The 9,607-nt window shown below is 42.6% G+C and overlaps 1 long non-coding RNA gene across 1 annotated transcript; it reads left to right on the top strand.

Moving 5' to 3' along the window:
- The first annotated feature begins 37 nt into the window (after nucleotides 1-37).
- On the top strand, nucleotides 38-8,497 carry LOC121067322. Its single transcript, XR_005818240.1, has 5 exons — nucleotides 38-3,088; nucleotides 3,713-3,781; nucleotides 5,599-5,722; nucleotides 6,610-6,862; nucleotides 7,323-8,497. It is a non-coding gene; the product is annotated as an uncharacterized LOC121067322 (long non-coding RNA).
- Nucleotides 8,498-9,607: the final 1,110 nt, after the last annotated feature.

Here is a 9,607-nt window from a genome sequence, read left to right as displayed (position 1 = left end):
AGCCAATGGGAGCGCAGCGCGCCGCCGCCGCCGCCGCGGGGGCGAGAGCGGGCAGGGCGCAAAGCTCGGTTGGCCCGTGGGCTGCGGCTGGGGCCACGGGGTTTCCTCCAATGAGATCCAGGGTGAGATGACGTCACTGTCGCCATGGAGATGCTGCTACAACCCTCCCCCCCCCCCGCCTCCTCCCCCGGCCGGGCGGGGGCTGAGGGGCTGTCCGGGGGGGGGGAATTTGGGTTTTAGTCCGAATACTCTTTTTTTATTCCTGTTTTTTTTTTTTTTTTTTTTGTCCTAGGTGCCCCCAACAAAGGACGTTTTGCTCCTTCGGGGCCAGGACAAAGTGAATATCCCCGAGCCCCGGGTCGATGGGGTCTGCCACACGTCCCTGTTTGTCACCCCCGCCATGGGGGCCAAGGGGCTTTTCCTCGTCATGAGCACTTGCTCCACCCGTAGGGACTCACAGCTTTCGTCAGGGACAGATTTTCCAAAGCCATTTGTAATTCACAGAATCACAGAATTCACCACAGCTAAACTCCCCCCCTTCCCTAAGATCCAGGCGACACAAAATTGTTCATAAAGAGTTAATATCCCTCCCCTCCTGACGGGATGAAGGACAAGCATTTGACTTCAGCACCAATCAATATATTTACTTTTTTCCCCCCTCCTGATTTCACCTGGAGTTAGTTTCGAAGAGGTCAGAGACGCAATGCACAGAGACCGGAATTTTAGGTTCGTGCTGCTGCACATGAATAGTAAAATACTGTCCGGTCATGAGTGAATAATCATGAGTCAATTGCTGCTGTGCTTCCAAAATGCTGCTTGGATGGGTGCGGGATTTGTCTGCACTCACACCGCCCCAATCTTGGAAGAAATGATAACAAGATAGCGAGTTTGTGCTGTTTGTCACGACGTTCAGCATACAAGACCCAGGAGCGGATCACAGACGTCCTGCCCGTCAGGCCTCGGGCTAGCTCGGGGCCACAAATGTCTTTGTGCAGCGCAGGGCGTCTGCGTGAAGTGATGACATTTCTCACCTTTCGTTTTAGCATCACCAAATTTAGTCATGTTCAGCAACTTCAGCATCCAGATGGAATGATGAATTCTCTGAATCGACCTCAGGATGTTATTGTCTCAGCCCGTAAAGCTCTTGGTCTGTGTTTGGACTAGGGCTGAGATGATGCATGTCGAAATTAGGTCCATGCTGTGAACAAACCGCTGCCTTTGTAATTTGCGTTTGAGATGCATTTATTCTGTTAAAAAGAAAAAAAAAAGAACCTATTGATAATACCCCTTTCAAAGTTAATGAAACTCTCACAGAAAGAATTTTGGAAATATATTACTCTATTCCAGAAATTACTGTCCTGGCAATTTGCTGCAGTTTTAGGTTGCCTTTTTATTCTTCCCTGTCACTAGGATATTCTCTCATATTCAAAACCCCAAGTCATCGCTTTCATTAACACGTGAAGGAAAGGCCAAAACTGACCAATTGTGCAACAAAACCTTGATTAATATCATGTCTCCGTCAGAGATGAAACCAACCATTCTATCTGTAAGGCACAGATGAGTGGATTTTATCTGAGGAAGGACAGCTGACCTAATCAAGGCTACCTCCTTCACCGATTCCACTCAAAAACTGGGAAGACATTAGTCTCTCATGCACTGTAGTTCACCCCTCCCTCCAACCTACTGAGACCTTGCATTAAGAAATGCAGAATTGTCTTAAAAGGCTGGGAAGCACTGGGTACAGCAAACCTGTGTGCACAGAAGTGTGTGATGGATCTAGATGTACTCGCACGTGCGGTGCAGTCACTGAATACTGCATGGCCCAAGCGTCTGCCTCCAGACCCGCTACGTGCTACAGCTGCCGCCTGGGCTTCTGTTCCATTTGGGGTCCTTTGGGTTTTTGTGTCGTAGGACTACAGCGTGATATGGTTTTAAAAGCCATAGCCGTAATCTCGTTTCCCCAGAGGAACCCTATCTCTGAGTAGGTTGATGACCTTTGGGAAGCTTTTATGAGAGGAGGCTAGAAGAATTTGTTGTGTTTATTTTAATAAAGGTTAAGAGGAGATTTGACGTTGTCTCAAAAGGAGGGAAAACATGGGTGGAGAACTGTTATTTAAATGGAAGGCAAATGTGTCTAAAATGGACATTGATGAATTTAGACTGAGAATTAGAAAATCTGGAATTTTCAGAGCAATGAGGTTATGGAATGACTTTTCTGCACGGAGGGCAGGAAGCCCAGCTGCTTTGAAAGAGGAACCTGATCAATTTATAAAAGTGCTTATGTGGTGTAGTCGCCAGAGACAGCAGGAGACTAAACTCCAAGAGCTTTCCAATTCTTTGCTTCTATTTAATGTTTCTTTTAATGCTTATTTCACGTAGACTTTAATGTACAGCTTACTGCACAGAACTACCCTCCATTGAAGAAAAAATATTAATTTCCCTTAGAGTGTTTTAGGAATGCTGTCATCCTGCTAAACATTAACGACTTTATCTGTGTAATACCATTATGAAATGGGTGGCATTATCTTGTCTTATGTCCAGGAAATGAAAAATATCAACACTCCTAGATACCTCTGTGGAGAAATATAAGGTTTTCTTTTCCAGGGTGTTAAACATTAAATCAAGGACCTTCATTTCTACTTTCTGCTGCTCGACGTGTATTGAACGTCCACCTCCCATTGACTTCAGATGCACCTACTGATGTTCAGCATCTTGGCAGCTCGCACTGCAAATTACCCAGCTGGGATGGGGGAGAAATATGAGGAATATATATAATGCAAATTCCTGAGACTTACATGTGAACTTTAGGATGGAGTTAGAACCCAGTTTTCCAGAGGTTCAGTTATTTGCCATAACGATAGACAGTTTTTTTCTCTTTGTTGTTGTTTTTGTGTGTGTGTGTGTGTTTGTTTTCTGGCAGAGCCTGTCCCCTCCATCCCATGGTTTTCATTTCTGTAGCAAATGAAACAGAAGTAGTACAGGCAGCAGCTTCCTCCCCTACCTGTCTCCGTATCAGGCCTTCCCTCTACACCAAGTATGTGGCCCATGAAGGTGGTATCTCACAGAGCAGACAACACTGTGAACTAAGGTAAGCAAACAAACAACAATCCCAAACTTAAAATGGAACAAGCTGGCTTCTGTCATGGGACTTAGGCTGCCACTGAACATCAGCATGCTACAACTCTTTGGATCCACAGCACAGTCCTGTACTATCTGAAAAAAGCCCCATCGTGGGTAGTAGTAGAAAAACTCACACATTTAGTGTCCTCCTTGAGTAGAAGGGAGATTCTTTACGACTAGTTTCATGTCTGTTTGCTCATTGGCAAGGGAATATACGGCATGTTTGCAAAGGCTTTGTGTTCTGGCAGTTGCAGGGCTTCTCTTTTGCCCCCTTGCTACTTTATGTCCTCTTCTTTGCCCAATTACTTGTCCTCTAATTTACACTGCTAACCCCTTCTGTATCCTACCTTCTGCTCAGCTCCTGCCCATTCTCTCCCCATCTTATTCTCCTTCCTATTATTCTTTCCCTAGCTGTACTCCCTGCCCTTCTGTTCTTTTCTCAATTTTCAGTAAAACTTGTGGGCAGAAAAGAAGGCTTGCTTTGAACATTTAATAGTCTTACATGAGAACTGGAGGATGGAGTCTTAGGAAAATTTTGCTGGCAATTTTTAAGATGTTACCTAAGAATACTGAAATTGAATTTTTTCTTTAGGTTTACTGTATTTGGGTAGTTTTCCTTGAAACCAGCCAAAGACCTAACCTCCAACTGGCCAACTTCTTGGTAAGTTTAAAGGAGCCGCTTCAGTGGTTGTAGATGTTGGAGTTCTTCAATTAAATGGTTAAAAAGTTTATTAGCATGGGCAAAATCGGAATTTCCTCTGATTTTCTCTGTGAGAAAAAATCTAAACAATTTTATCTAAAACATGAAAAGCATTCTAAGTGTGTCCATGCAGATTGATCTGTATTTATGCTTGTAGAGAGGAACTAACATGACGGTCACAACTTTTCTAGATCAAGTAAGACATTACTTAGATTCATTTATATCCCACATGGCTTGGGGACTTCAAAACAAAGGAATAAGGAGAAGATCTGCTGTGCACTATTGTATTTTGTGTTCATATTGCAAAGATGCTGCAGGCTGGCATAAGTTAAAGTTCTGCTTAAATTAAAAATAAAAATAAAAAATTTTAAAAATTAAAAATAAGGGGTCAACCATGTAAGAGGTTAATGCATCATCAGTGTCCAGTAAGTAACAAATAAATGTGAGCTAGTGGGATCAAGCTCTTTAGACTTTATTCAGCACAGGACTCTATATTGTGTCTCACTGTGCTGTGAGGAAGGCCGCAGGACTTCTTAAATTTTGAAAATACTTGCATGGCTTGTTCACTACTGGGATAAACTAATTGTTTCAGGGAGGACAAGCCTCCAAAAGAAGTTGTTGAATATATCGCTTATAATGGGTGCAGATTTTATGCAAACTGTGTTGTGGTGGGAGAAGAGAAATCGAGGCATGTTTAGGTTAGGAAGGTGAGTGTCAGTGTGGGAGGCTGGTATTGAATTTCAATTTTGCTGCTGAGTGCTATTTGTCTGGCTTAGCTTGCTGCATGAAAAGTGTATCTGTGCTGGGAGTCGTTTGGGCTTTGCTGCTGAAGGATGATATTGATGAATACTGGTATCTGCTGTAGGGATAAATGCTGCTGTAGTTGATAGACTGAAGCAGTTATTGATCATGGTTGGTAGCAAAATCTCAGCATTTGACACTTTCTGTTTTCATACCATTGCAGTCGTTAATGTTAAATTCCCTTTCTCTCTCTGGGGGTGAAACAGCTATCGTTATCGCATATAGCAGTGTTCCTCTTCATTCTGTCCTTCTGTGTCATGTGGTACTAAAGATTGGAAAAAACTCTGGGGAGTACAGTCAAACCTCTTTTATCTGTGTGAGTTGAACACCTCCCTGCCTTGAGACATCTTCCCTTCCCTTCCCTTCCCTTCCCTTCCCTTCCCTTCCCTTCCCTTCCCTTCCCTTCCCTTCCCTTCCCTTCCCTTCCCTTCCCTTCCCAACCTCTTGTGAAGTGGCTCCAAAGCCCCAGGGCCTCCCTGTGCTGCAATTGCCAAGAGAGGCTCGTGGAAGGAGTCCCGCGGGGATTCCTCTCCAGGAATACTGTGCACGGGTCTAGTTAGACACAAAGCTTGTGCTCATATTCCTTGGGCCTCTCGTTTTTTTCCGTGGCTTTGTCCCATCGATAGTGACTTGCAAGCAGGAGGACAGAGCAGCCAGCTGGGGCTGAATGACGTCCATGCAAGTTGAGGTGTGTCTTTTTTTTATGCAAATGAAACAAATAGTCTTTTAATGGCTTTTGTTCTGTTAAATGCAACTTGCTCTGCCAAAACACAATAAAGGGCCCACTTTTGCGTGAACAAACAGGAGGAGCAAACGTGACTGAGACTGCCAAGTAAATTTTGTCCTCCTGAAGCTTCTGCTGTGGGGAGGTAACAGTAGGGCCCCAAGAATTAAGATAAATGCAGCTAATTTCCCTTTAATGGTGATTTGATTATACTTTCATTACAAGTAACTGGTTCCCTTTTCTAATTATATAGCTTGCTTTTATCCAAGAAAAATTACCCAGTTTATGGGAGAGGACCATTAAAGTCACTCATCTGTGAGCAGTTCATTGTGGTGCTGGGAGGCTGCGAGTTTCAGAAAACGTCTATATTGCAAGAGGTACGTATAGATTTTTGGCCCTTGGGCTCTTTGGCCAGTGCTCATGACAGATGAGGAAGCAGGTAGCAGCAATGGATGTGCACGGTGAAAATGAAATGGGGCAGAGAGCATGAACCCTGCACACATTTAGCACGTCTTTAAAAGAGAGAGAAGGAAGGAGAAGAGGGGAAGGGGGCACTGAGGAACGAGGCAGAAATGTGTGAGGGTGCGCTGCTGCTTGGAAAGACTTCATCAGCTGGTGGTTTAGTAAATTCAGCGAGAGCTCTGCCTGCTGTGCCTTTGACCTCTGCACTTCTGGCTTTTTATCTCCATCTTTTCCTTCCCCGGCAGCTGCCGTATAAGCAGGGTATCCAGCGGCGTGGTGTGACATCGGCCAACGAGATTACACGGCTGGGGCTGGGGAGGGGGCACTGGGATGTGGCTGGGGACACGGGGAGGTTGCGAGAGAGCCTCAAGTCCCGTGGGCGGCTTGCTGCTGGCCACCCTGATTAGTCTGCTTCACTAAACCTGTGTGCCTGTGATGAGCTAGGCATGTAAGCAGCAAAGCCGGTGCAGAGAGGTAATACCTCTTACCAGATCGATGAACAGTTGGGAAAATAGACAAGCATTTGACCTGAAAGCATCCATTCCCTGTGTAAGTGAAATACATTCCTTTGCTCTATGCTGTATAACACTAAGGCTGGTAAATACTTGAAGGTCAGGTGTTTGTCTGTACAGGGAAACTGACTGGTAGAGAAATCATGAACAATTATACCTGTAGAATTAGGTACAGTGGGGTAATTCCCCACGTGAAAACTCTGTTCTAGAAAGAAAGGCACTTTTATTCTGAAACAGTGCCTGCTAAGGGAGCACTAACAGCAGAACTATAATTATCCAATCATTCCCAGCGTTGGCAAACCAAAAGAACGAAGGAAGTAAGGGAGAGGACAGAAAAGACAGGAATGCAAAGAAGGCAGACAAGTGGTTAACCAGCGATACCTGTGGGAAGATGCGGTACAACCATCCTGTCTCGTGTGAACTTTATTGGTCAAAATAAAGGCTGTAGAAAGAATCAGATAAGAACTTTGTTTCAGGGTAAGATTTTTTTCTCAAACTCTCAGTTTTGAAGCATTCTTCTGTCAGCTTAACGTGGCTTAATGGGTACGTATTGAATTTTTCCTTACGGTTTGTAATGTGAAGATTCTTGGTTAGGAGTTCAATTAGGAGTCAGTGCTGCCTTCCTTGTACAATGATCTGAAATTTGAGGACTATGAAAAATGCATGCTAGGTCCCCACCTAGTTATGATGATGTGCCTGATAAACAACAATGATTTATATATAGAATAAAATTATCTTTCAGTGGGAGAGGGGGATGGCATGCATATATATGTATGTAGACATTTATACATATTTTAGGCTGAAATGCTCCTTGACAAGCCCAGAACAGGACACTACATATGCATCCTTAATAACTGAATGCGTTGTAGTGGTTAGCATACAACGTCTTCTCTTTACTGAAATATTTTATCACTCTCATATGCCATAATTATAAGCAAGCTGCTTAATGATGGCCTGTGCTCATACAGATTGTATCGCTTAACTACTTGCATTAATATTGTAGGAAGCCTCAAATACACGGGGTGAGCATCCATGGAGCTACAAGCAAGAAAAAAAGCTCGACTAGTGGAAGAGGTTTCTAGGCAATGAGTCGCCTCCTACATTAGTGGGATGAGCTTCCCTACGGGACGTTTTGCCTTCTGGAGAAACCTAAATGAGAGAGATACTCCACTGCCCCACACCCTTCTTCTCTTCATGTACTCCCGCTGCTAAAGAGACTGTAAAGCTTCCTGTTGAGATAAAGAGCTGTGCTTACAATGTGTAGCCCCAAACCAGCAAGATAACATGCTGCCGTTTGCTGTGTTAGGCAATGCCGTTTCTGTAGCGGGGCGGTATTTCTGAATGGAGAGATTCAAACAGGGAACTGATCCGTGGATGAGCATGTGAGGAGTTTAGTCTGGGGGTGCTAGATGTTCGTGATGGTGAAGAGTAATATTGGGAGTTTTCAGATCATTTTCCACGTACTTAAACACTAGAGACTTTCAAATAGAATACACAACTATAATGAAATTCCAGTATTTATTTCATTGTGATAATCAAAGGGAAAGCTTTAGTATAAAAGATGATGTTAAATGTATAAAATATTCCATAAATCTCTGTTTTTCTAATGTCATAGATTGCCACCTTTCTTAGCTATTTTATTCAAAACTTTTCAAGTTCCCGTCATGCTATTTTTTATTTCATTGGCTTATTTAGATGTAGAGTGATTTTTTTTTAATTATCTCCAACACAAGAAACTTCTCAAAGTCAAAGTTTTATTGATCAGTAATTTTCCAGCAGCCCCTCCTTATGTTTCAGCAGATAACTCTGGACCAGGGCCAGCTGTTGTTTCCTGGCCTCATTCCAATTTTTTTCCCTGAAAATGAATACCCAAAATGTTCGTCGTTCCCATACTATGGAATCAATGTGCATAATACAGAAAAAATGTCAGGCTTTATAATGTGATGCAGAAAATTAAACTTGTTACTATTTGTGAGTAGGTTTTCCTTCTTAGAATGCATAATTTAAAAAATATGTTGTGGCTGCTATTGTGGCTGTCATACTATCCCATACTGGAATCTGTGTCAGAATTATAAAAAAATGCTATATGAGAAGAGAACCCGGGCAGACATTTTCCTAGAACATGTCAGAAGCAAACTTTTTGTGAACAAATGAATAAAATTAATCCTTCCAAGGCAACAGTCAATTTGTTCTTCTTCAGAACCATAAAAACAAGTGGCTTAAACACATTGTTTCCCCAAATATGTTTTGCCCAATGTGCCAAGCGCATAATTTTCCTTTTTCTCTTAGATAGAAAATGGCAATCAGCTATACCTGTCAAGCCTGGAAGGCCTTTCTGCTTGAAATGGTCTTAGTTTCTGGGACATCACATAAAGTATGATGTAGTTGGTGTAGTAAGAGGCTTTCTCTTTAGACCAGCACCCTGTTGTGTTCAGGTTTTTGAATTGTAAGGTAGTTATACCGTTCTAAATTGCTCATCTTGATTCCAAATATTGTTTTAAGAAAATGGTCCTTTTGTAAAGAAAGTTGACTGGTTTTAAGGTTCTTTAGGATTGGCAGGTAGTTGCCAGTGAGGCAGAAAAGCCTTAAATGAAGAACTTTGTGACCTTAGAAAAGTATTGCAACTCTCTTTGCTAGGTAGCTACCCGGGTAAGATTTATGCATGGTGATGGCAAACAGTCCATATAGCAGTGATGTGAAATGACAGTGACTTATCTGACTAGCAGTTGTTTAAAAAGTAATTGGTTCTCCAGTTTTATGGTAAGTTTAGACGGGAATTAAGAACCCCTTTGGGAGTCTTGTGAAAAAATAAATAAATCATGAAGTAATTAAAACTACTTCATCAAAGCTTTACTGAATATGTATTTATTCTTACAGGTTAATAGAAGGATGTATCCTGGAAATGTCAAGTCTGTTTTCCAAGATCTTCTTAGGACATTTCCCAGAAAGATTGAGATAGGTTTCTCTCTTGTAGGTACAGTTCCAAGTTCCTACAATTTTAAGCATAGTGGCCCTACCATCTCTTTGTAGCCTGTGGAAGGCATTTCCAGAGGACAATTCTCATCTCACTGCACCTCTGTAGGTGTCTCTTCCAAGATCCTTTAGTAGCTGCTAAAAAAAATGAAATAGGCTGAACATAAGCCAAACTCTAGAAATACGAGAGCAGTTTGAGAAGTATTCATTATGGCTGAAGTTTACTCCTAATGGACCAATGCAAAGACTATATACTAATTAAGTGCAGGTTAAGTTCACTCAGGAGGCACCTAAGTGGTGATCAGGCCCTCACTG

The sequence above is a fragment of the Cygnus olor genome, chromosome 3 (genome assembly GCF_009769625.2).
Source record: "Cygnus olor isolate bCygOlo1 chromosome 3, bCygOlo1.pri.v2, whole genome shotgun sequence".
Taxonomy (NCBI): Eukaryota; Metazoa; Chordata; class Aves; order Anseriformes; family Anatidae; genus Cygnus; species Cygnus olor.
The sequence above is the reverse complement of the archived record's forward strand: the minus strand, read 5'-3'. Positions and strand labels throughout refer to the sequence as shown.